General features: G+C 34.7%; 1 long non-coding RNA gene across 1 annotated transcript; it reads right to left on the bottom strand.

The window, feature by feature from the left end:
• Nucleotides 1-1630: 1630 nt before the first annotated feature.
• Nucleotides 1631-10372, bottom strand: LOC140237540 (uncharacterized). The gene is made up of 6 exons (XR_011901850.1): nucleotides 10252-10372; nucleotides 6543-6566; nucleotides 4992-5015; nucleotides 3622-3654; nucleotides 2865-2900; nucleotides 1631-1738 (listed from the first exon to the last, which is right to left on the bottom strand). It is a non-coding gene; the product is annotated as an uncharacterized lncRNA (long non-coding RNA).
• Nucleotides 10373-10710: the final 338 nt, after the last annotated feature.

Genomic DNA, 10710 nt, shown 5'->3' with positions numbered 1-10710 from the left:
GTTCCAGTGGGTTTCATGAGGTTACTTTTTCAGCTAGGCTAGCCTAGCTGGAAAAATTTGGGTCTTTAAGGGCGTCTGGCGGCTACCCCCCACCACTTAAAACGTCTGGCAATGGTCATTCATTTATCCTGTAAGTGTAACGAACAAGTTCCAGTGGGTTTCATGAGGTTACTTTTTCAGCTAGGCTAGCCTAGCTGGAAAAATTTGAGTCTTTAAGGGCGTCTGGCGGCTACCCCCCACCACTTAAAACGTCTGGCAATGGTCATTCATTTATCCTGTAAGTGTAACGAACAAGTTCCAGTGGTTTTCATGAGGTTACTTTTCCAGCTAGGCTAGCCTAGCTGGAGTTGGGCCTTTAAGAGCGTCTGGCGGCTACCCCCCACCACTTAAAACGTCTGGCAATGGTCATTCATTTATCCTGTAAGTGTAATGAACAAGTTCCAGTTGTTTTCATGGGGTTACTTTTCCAGCTAGGCTAGCCTAATTTTGGGGGGTCCTTTTTGTGGCCCTCCTGGCCACACCCACCACCTATGACCAGCCAGACGTGCATTTCCATACTCAGGGGCATATGTACTAAATTGCTATACACATAAAAATTGGTAACCTTTTCAGCTAGGCTGACCCCCGCTGGCTCCCGGACTAGTCGGTTGATGCATGCGCGAGTAAGCACTACACATTAATCAAAAATGCTATCACATTAGTTTGAATGTATGTGTTCCGTCCTTAGCCGAGAAACTTCAATGGAAGCGTAATATGATTTATAAGACTGTAAAAACCTATGAATTCGCTTTTGATAATCGAGTAAAGTGACACCATGTTTCTAAAATTAATATGCATGGTATAATTCTGTATACGTGTGTGTCTTATGTATATTCTTATATATCATAACATAAAAGAGACATGCTTTAAAAGCTGTATTCAAAAGCCACATTAATGTAAAAATCATTTAGGATTTTGTAATGTTCTTCGACTTCTTGGAAAGCCTTTCACCGACTCCATCATGTCACAATCTCTGTATAATAGAGTGCCTTAGGGGATTATTGTGCTACTCACCTGGGCCATCATCCTCAGCTGTAAAAATAGAAAGAAAAGCAACAGACAAAGTCTGAGAAAGTTGAATAGAGAGTAAAATAAAAGTTAATATCCTTCACATGATCCAATAACACAAGAGTGTGGGTGTGGAAGACATTGTTCCGATAAATCAGGATTAGATTGAATCAATTCAATCAATAATGATTCAATTCAAACTATATGAATATCATCATTAGCCACACAGAGTTACTGTTAATTTTCTTGTTACGTAGGAAATGTTTGTGATGTCACAATACAACTCATGCATGTATTATAAAGAATGATTAATGTCAATGTACACGAAATTGACACGTAATTCACACTAGAAGAAATAATTGTGACGATTAATAAAAGTGTCGTTAGCAAAGATTGCACACTATGAAGAACGAACAGAAGCAATAGGGTTGATACGCATTATTAAAAGTGTTGCCTATCACTCCCCTTCGGGGACACCAGATTCTATGATACAATGTATAACACTATTAAAAGTATATACATGTAGGTATCAAACATGTTTCAGAGGGTCGCTCTATAGGACTTGGACCATTCCCATAATGCTCCATCAGTAATGTTAAAATTGGAACAACACTGGATCCCAAAAGTAATTCATAAGGCGTCTGTCATTTTGGGATTTCGGTATACTCACCAAGACAATCACCAGGACATTCTGTGAAAGTAGAAAAAACAAAATGAATTCTCAGAAAGTGTGGTCAAGGAATTAGGAATATTGGACAGTTTGAAATTTCACTTCTTTTTTTTATAGAAAAACATTTCTTGACCAGTCCTTATAAATATTCCAATGAGCGAGTTGATGATATCATACCCTCACAATGTGTTCATGTATGTTATATATATATATATATATATATATATATATATTCGGACAAATTGTCATTTTTTAAGCTAATACAAATAAAAGCATGCTCCCATAGCAAGAAATATCAGAATTAAGGTTTGTTCTTTATTTTGGGTGGTTTTAAGACAAGGATAACTTTGTGTTTTTATACAGCTGAAATATGACATATTTGTTATTACTGTATATGAAATGAATAACAAATTGTGAGAACATAGCATCGTAAACTTGGTGATTTGAATATTCATAAGTACTAGTCAAGACATTTTTTCCTTAAAAATGTGAAATTTCGAAATTACTTATTTGATTTTTGTCAGTTTCGTATCGTTCTGTAGGGAATCTTTTTCTTTTTCTGGAGGCTTATTTATTTTTTTTTTTTGGGGGGGTGGATTTCCTCTTTAATGTAATATTATGAAGAGCATTTCGTCCTCAAGAACCTCATGGAGTTACTGCTCATCTTCTTGACAACATGAAGTTAATAATGCCTGCAATGTCTGATACAAGCCATAGGGCATGATTTCTGACGAAGTAGTAAACGACATTTTTCTTGTGAATGCTGCCGTTGCTTTTTTCTCTCTTCATTAATATCTTTTTGTGTGCGTGTGTGAAATTGTATTAAACATTGCAACTAAGTTGAGCAGCATAATCTTTCTGCATATATCACTATAGCCAAAACATCTCTTTCCCGGGCTCATCAGGGTCTCGCCCCCGAAACCTATGCATAAAGATAAAATATATCACTACAAAATCATCAAGTTTGGTTGCATATTGGACATTCTACATTTAGATTGGACAAGATAAAACCGGCATTCATCATATTAACCCATAGATTTAAGATATCATTAACACATTTGAGCACAAGCTAATATTGTTGGGGAAAGAGAAGCCTTATTACGTGTAGCGACTCTGTAGAGCGTGATTTCTGCATCTCGCTACTCACCTGTTGTCGTGCCCTCAGAAATAAGTTCTGTGAATACTGAGAAGTAACAAAAAATAGGTAAATTCTAATGAAGAGCCTTATCTTTTAAGTAACCCATTGACTTATTTGTGTCGGTACTGCAAAATATATCGGACGAAGCATACAACTGTAAAAGCATTAAATTGCATAATAAGTTTGCACAAACATGACGGGAATTTACAACATTCATATCAATAGTAGATTAGCTATTGGTTATTTTACTCTATTTAATGGCTGCCATCATTCCCACATTATAGTTTAATTTCAGACTCTCTGTGGTTGGATAAATATGAGGTAGGAACTTTATCATATAAGGACAGGGCAAGACAGATATTTTATCCCAGCGTTCACAGCAACGCAACACAACATCAAAAGTTGCCAGCATTTATTCAATTATTTGTTTTTTTTAGATCATTGCGGAGAAACGGAATCGTGTATTTTTCTTTACACTCGATCTCATTTTATTTCTTGTATTTTAAAGATTCACAAACAAGAAGAACCATATGGGAACGTAATGAATAAGGACATAATTAACTACTTATAAACATGCTAACGCGTGATTCATTTCTGTCATAATGACATTTTACTTGAATTATTTTCTGAGAAAACAATATGCAATATCTTTCAACCACAAATTCAGTTTTATTCTGGTTCATTCAGTAATATTTTCAAAGTTGGATGTCCTGTCGCAAAAATCTCACAAGCATCACATTTAAGTATCTGTTTTTGCTATATTTACCTTCAGTCTCTGTTACAGCTGTGGTCGTTGCATCTGTGAAGACAAAAAGAAATGATATCATGAATTAATCCAAAACGGGTCAAGGAATACCGATAAGTGATCATATTTCCTCATCCTTGACAATATACAGGTATAATGTAAATGTTATGCTATTTTTATTCATTTTCTTTTTCTGTAGTGCGAGCACATGTCTCTGTACTACCACCTTTTATTATTTTCCCGACCTGAAGTCCAGTGTCCTACAGCCCATTATTTCTAAACTTTCAAGAAGCTAGTAAATAATATTTGGATAATTTCTGGTACACGTACAAACAGAATAAACATTATTTTGTTTTGTGTATAGCACCAAAACTGTATAAGTAACCACAGATCGTTGCAACTGACTGGAAAAAAACAATCTCGACGGAAGAATTTGACGAATTTGAATAACCACACATCGTCTTTGTTTTTTCTTAGGTGGTAAAATATACGAGTAAGGAGGAGGAGAGTCCCGACGTGTACTCACAAATTAGTGGGAAATTGTGATTTGCCGACATGCTTTGAAACGATGTGCCAGCTCAACACTTCGTAAAGTTCATAACTTGTTTCTATATGCAACCACATTAGTCCCTCGAGATAATAAATCCTAACATGCTATTGGCCACGAGGCTCAACAAAATAAGAGAAAATAAAGGTATACTATTTTAAAGAATATCACGAATCATTCGCCCGGACTTCACTAGATATAGATTTTTTGTTGTTGTGATAATTCTTTATTCGAATTTCGTTCAATTTCATATCACAGAAACAGAAACTTCACAGGAACAAAAACAAGACATCATACAAAGACAAACTGCATTATACACAAAAAAAAAACACGACAATGATGTGATAATAACTCGCAGATACGGCAAAATCAAGACAGAAAAAGAAAATCACATTTCATCCTCGGTATACAGCATATTATATTCCCACTTTAATGAATGCATTCCAACTGTTCCTCTTTTACTCTCTATCTTATTTTCATCTTTACACATCTTAAAATACTTCATAACATCATTAAACTTTGGTACCTCCCCTTCTGATCTCCCTAAATATAAAATATATTTAATCATCAATCCGGATATACCTGTATAAACCTGTATATATATATATATATATATATATATATATATATATATATATATATATATATATAAATAACTGTATATACCTGATAGATGTTTGTGAAAATTCACATGCTCACACACAGACACACACACACACACACACACACACACACACACACACACACGAACAAGGAAGGGATGCTCCCATCGAAGGGTAAGGTACGTATAGATGGGATGTATTCAGCTCTGTCGAAGGGCCAGTATGGGATCTTCGCCACTCACCTGTCGCTACTGTAGAAGTTATTTCTGCGTAAACAGCAAAAATATGGATCAGTTCTAAAACGGCGGTGCGAAACGCACTGATTTACTTAGAATGGATAGATTGAGAGGTAATGTTCAAATCGCGTGATTCTGTGTCCGTCTTTACGTTTGTCTCAGTTTTGTCTTTTGATAATAGTATTCATCTAGAAAACAATGTCTGTAAACAACCCCATGCCTCATCAAACTCATCAATAGACGGAAACATTGGCGTTACTCATTTCTTATTTTCATTACGAGTTCTTCTTTCATGCCTTGCTCTTGATGACCCAGATCCAGGCAATGAAGAAAAAATTCCAGTAAATATAGATATCACTTTGTACTTTCACGAATGTTTAATGAAATCGAAATTAAAATTAATGTAAGTAAAAACAGATAAAAGAAAAAAACGTTAAAATAATAAAAGAGACACTGAAAATGAATAGGTGGAAAGGGTTAACCGAGAAAATAATGCATGAAAACTGCGACATTACGTTATGAAATATCAAAGGGGATGGCTAGTAACTGATCAGTGGGAATCAGTGGGAATGCATGGGGATGATTGTTCCAATCCTTGTGGGATTCATTCAAGAGTACATTATATATCTATTAATGTGTGAAAATTATTTGCTTCAGAATGGTCTCATATTCAAGTAATGTGCAATTTAATCCTTCCAGGTTAGCATATGCCTGTACAGTGACGGGGCGATCGTTAACATTGAACTGCACATTACTTGAATACGAGAAAAATTCCCAGAGATCAACAGCTTCATCAAATTTCCCTTTGTCAAATTTCCATATGTTATAGTCTTAGGACGATACGTTGATTTAAAATTCAAATGAAGAACCACATAACATAAATAATGATCACTAACTGCACTACTGATTACAACAGAGGTAATTCATTACATCAATGACATTTTGTTAAAGGACAAGTTCACCTTCATTAACATAAGGATTGAGAGAATGTAGCAATACTAGTAGAACACATCATTGAAAGTTTGAGGAAAATCGAACAATCCGTTCAAAAGTTATGAATTTTTGAAGTTTTTGTGCAGTCACCGCTGATTGAGAAGACTACTGCAGTGTATGATGTCACATGCGTACAACAATATAAGGAAAATATAAAGAGAATTTCACAAAATTTCATCTTTTGAAAAAAGTACACATTCCCTCGACTCGTTACTGACATATGTTATGAGTAATATTATTCCCATTGCCTATAGAAAGAGGCAAGTCAAGTGCTCTTCTATTATGCGAAAAAAGTGAAAATATGTTGAATTTTCTTTACATTTTCTTTATACTGTTGTACTCATATGACATCATGAGCCTTAGTAGTCTCCTCATCCAGCGGTTCCAACACAAAAATTTTAAAAATTCATAACTTTTGCATCGATTGTCCAATTTTCCTCAAACTTTCACTGATGTGTTCTACTAATATTGCTGCTTTCTCTCAATCCTTATGTTTATGAACGTGAACTTGTCCTTTAACAAAAATATAGGATATGGAACCAGTATGGGATCTTCGCCACTCACCTGTTGCTACCGTAGAAGTTATTTCTGCGTAAACAAAAACAAAAAAAAAATATATGGATCAGTTCTAAAACGGCGGTGCGAAACGCAGTGATTTACTTAATATGGATAGATTGAGAGGTTATTTTCAAATTGCGTGATTCTGTGTCCGTCTTTATGTTTGTCTCAGTTTTGTCTTTTGAAAATTAATAGTATTTATCTAGAAAACAATGTCTGGGCAAGTCCAAGATAATGTGCCCTCAGATGCTCAAAATTCTTCTTGATTAAATTAAAAAATTATTGATATCACGTTGTAGCCAAAGAGTTAAATTGTATATTTCCAACAAAGAAAATGTTGAATTATGCAAATTAATGCAAGAAATACTGCCTTAATTTGCATAAATCACAAACAAACCTTACGTATGGGACAAATAAAAAATATTCATCTAAAATCAGCTGAATTTGTTCTTGACCAAGTTCCTTTATGGACATGACCCCTGCATGAGCTAGTATAATTTTCCATTGGTAAGACAAGGTCAGCAGATTAATTATGCAAATTATGCATTTTCCCAGAACGAAGTGTCCCATACGTAAGGATTTGAGTATGTTTTTTACAGTTCTTTCTGAAGATTTCTAACATGAACCAATCATACTTTAGGAAGTTCTAATTTATTCATTTTAACTCCAGATTAGCAAAACTAAATGTTGAAATTTAATTAGTCCTTCACCTTATAACTAAATTGAATTTTGCTTACGTATGGGACAAATGCCTCACGTATGGGATATTACATGCAAAGTGAATGGGAAAACCTCCTTTTGACATGGATGCGATTTTTGTTTGGTTGATGGTTATCTTTGCACCTACTCAGAAGGATATGTCTCTCTATCTGCCTATCCTATTCAGTTGACCTAGGGAGAGTTTAAGAACAGCATTATTGAGTCATTCTATGATTAAGAAAGGAAAATAAAGAATCTATTTATTTCTACTTGTATTTTGTTATTTTCTTGACAGGCTGTGCAGCTGGTCTTCAATTAATATTCCTCATTTTAACATTTTGATATTGGACATTTTCTTCATTCAGTTTTCATTTTCAACTTTACCTCTCTACAAAATGACTTTGTCTAATGGGATTCTGAGTGTCAGGTGCAGTACACTGTTCAGCATGTACTACAGCCTCAAAAGGAAAATCAAAACAATTGTGCTTGTGGCTCTCATCAATGACAACATTACAGGTCTTAATGAAAATTCACTCGAGGTGACAGCAGGTAACTTAGTCATTAGTCACTAGAGTTGATAGCAAAGGAAAAAAACCATACTAGAATACTTTATTTTCATATATGATGTTTAATATTTCAACTGCACACCCCCAGAATATGTCATGACTTATCAAGGTCATGAACATGATTTCTAAAAATCTTGTACAATGAAGGGTGTAGTTCACTTTTGCCATGAACCAAGATATCAATACTGATTCTGTGGTTGGAGTGCTAAAAGCACAAATACACAAGCAAACTGGGGAATTCATTTTTTCTTTTCTATTTTGTGTTTGAAGAGACAGATTTGCTTTGAGACACCTTCATAAGTCAGCTAGGCCATTACTCATACTTACTTTGTACTCCACATCTACACATTATCAACATGTATTGCAATCTGGTACTGTATGATCAAATGAGATTATAGAATTTATCAAAAAGTTTCAGATCAGTGAGTTACCTAAGTGTTTCAAATCTAGAATTACATTTTCTCTTAAGATTTGAATGTACAAATTATAATCTTTCCTGTATCAGTACACGAGCATGCTGTACATACTTATGTACAAGGTAAAGCAAATTTTGTTGTCTTTAGATTCATAGACCTGAAGCCAAGCAATAAAAAAAAAAAACAGCATAGGTACATCTGCATTCTTCTATTTCTTTGGTCTTTATACCATGGCTTTTATAGATCTAAAAGTTTCAGGAAAATTTGATGGATTTTGCAGAAGCTACAATTTACATGGCAAAACATGACATTTACAGAGCAAAATGAAGTACAGTTGTTGTTGTGTTTTGTGCTGCATTTCAAACAATTATAAAGCTCTATAAAAACTTAGACAACTCGCAAGGTACGGTAATCCTAGAGCTACTGAAAGTATCCACTTCAGACTGTATTTGCAAATACATGACATTAGATTTCAAGTTGAAACTATCAAGACTACAAATTAGTCATGGCAGGCTATATCAAGGTCGCAAGCTAGAATTCGCACAATATTTTCTCTTTTTTTTTCCAGTTGATAAAAAATATTGACCACAAAGTATTACAAATGGGCTAGAAATAGAATGTCAATATACAGTATCTGTACATGTAGACACCATGAGGACAGTGAAATGCATGAAGCAATCCAAACTAAGAAATTTAATTGTAAATTCGTGATTACTTTTATTTGTCTTAATAGTACCAGAATCAGGAAAGTATCCACTTACAAGTCTGTCATTTGTTACATGTTGAAGTATGATTTGTGGAACTGAATATGACACTATGGAGACATTTAAAGTCATTTCCATGAATACACTTGTGCACTGTCCCATACGTAAGGTGTACTTTCGTTAATTAAGTCAGCTTCAATAAATTATGCTTTATTCTTTTGCAGTGAAACTTTGCTGAAAAATACTTCAGTATTGTACCTTTCTTCACTTTAAATTAGAACTGGATCAGTGAGGTACTTTCAGAGAATTTTCAATTCAAACTTTATTTTGAAAAATCCAGTTTTTCTCTGGTCCCATACGTAAGTTGCCATATTTTTCTTAATAAAGTACTTAACCGAAGGTCAAATGACATCAAACTTAAACACAATATTCTTCTCAGGGATACCAGTCTTACTGATGATAAACAGTAAAATCCAAGTGCACCTTCATTACTTTTGAGAGGTTTGAAATCTCTGAATGTCCCATACGTAAGGTGCGCGATATCTTGGACTTGCCCGTCTGTAATCAAACCTATGCCTCATCAAACTCATCAATAGATTGAACCACTGGCGTTAATATTTTCATTTTGTATTCTACTATCTTGCCTTGCTCTTGATGACCCAGATCCACGCGAAGAAGAAAAATTCTATTAAATATAGATATCACTTTGTACTTTCAGGAATGTTTAATGAAATCGAAATCAAATTAATGTACGTAAAACAGAAAAGAGAGAAAAAAAAGATAAAACAATAAAAGAGAAATTGAAAGTGAAAAGGTGGTAACGGTTAACAGAGAAAATAACAGATGAAAACTGCGACATTATGTTATGAAATATTAAAGAATCAATGATATGCAAGCATGAACAGAAACAGATGTCTGATCTTAACATTGGCTTGGCTGTTTCAATGTCAGAAATTCAGGCTGATACGGAATGAATAAGATACAAGCGTGGACTGAATCAAATGTCTGGACTTGGCCTGCCTGTTTGAATGTTCGAAACTCAGATTGATAAGAGAGTTATCTTATAGGCATTTCAACATACAGCAGTGGCCACAGTCACGTGATTTTTACGTCGCATGCGTAGAAATCTTCATCCGCACTGTTATGAATTTTACATTTTCCTTTTGCATCAAGAGAAAAAGGGTGCGCTCATACACATCCTTAACAAAGAAGCCATCTCCATGCTATATATGACTGCAGTTGAAGGTATGTCCCCGTGTTTCACTCTGTAGTTTCACATTGGTATGTATTTAGAGAATTCCAAGGGGAAAAGAGCAATGTTCCTTCAAACCTCTTTCGGTTGTGGACATCGAGGTTAGTGTGGAGTGAAGTGTTGTCGATTTGTCAGTGCTTATCAAAGTTGTAGGTAGCTCCGTGGTGACTGTTGTCGGACCAACAGTAGTTGAGTCTTCTGAGTGGACGATAATTGAAACAAACGGTACACAGATATGTGTCGAAAACCACTGTCGACGTTATCAGGGCTGTGATACTCTTCAAATTTATGTGAATATGTCATTTGAAAAAGATAGAAAAAGAAAAAAGAATGACTATGATTTTCCTCTTTGAAATGTACGAACTAAAACAATTTATGATTCACCAGATTTTTTTTAAAAACAGTTCAGGAATACTGCGTTAATGTTCCTCAGTGTGTAACATATTGTTCTGATCTTCTGATTTGTTCATACTGAATTTTACATCAAAGTGTACATTTTGGGCGTTGCCCCAAAGAGCTGAATTCCACAAACCACAT

The sequence above is a fragment of the Diadema setosum genome, chromosome 14, assembly GCF_964275005.1.
Source record: "Diadema setosum chromosome 14, eeDiaSeto1, whole genome shotgun sequence".
NCBI classification, from domain to species: domain Eukaryota; kingdom Metazoa; phylum Echinodermata; class Echinoidea; order Diadematoida; family Diadematidae; genus Diadema; species Diadema setosum.
The sequence above is the reverse complement of the archived record's forward strand: the minus strand, read 5'-3'. Positions and strand labels throughout refer to the sequence as shown.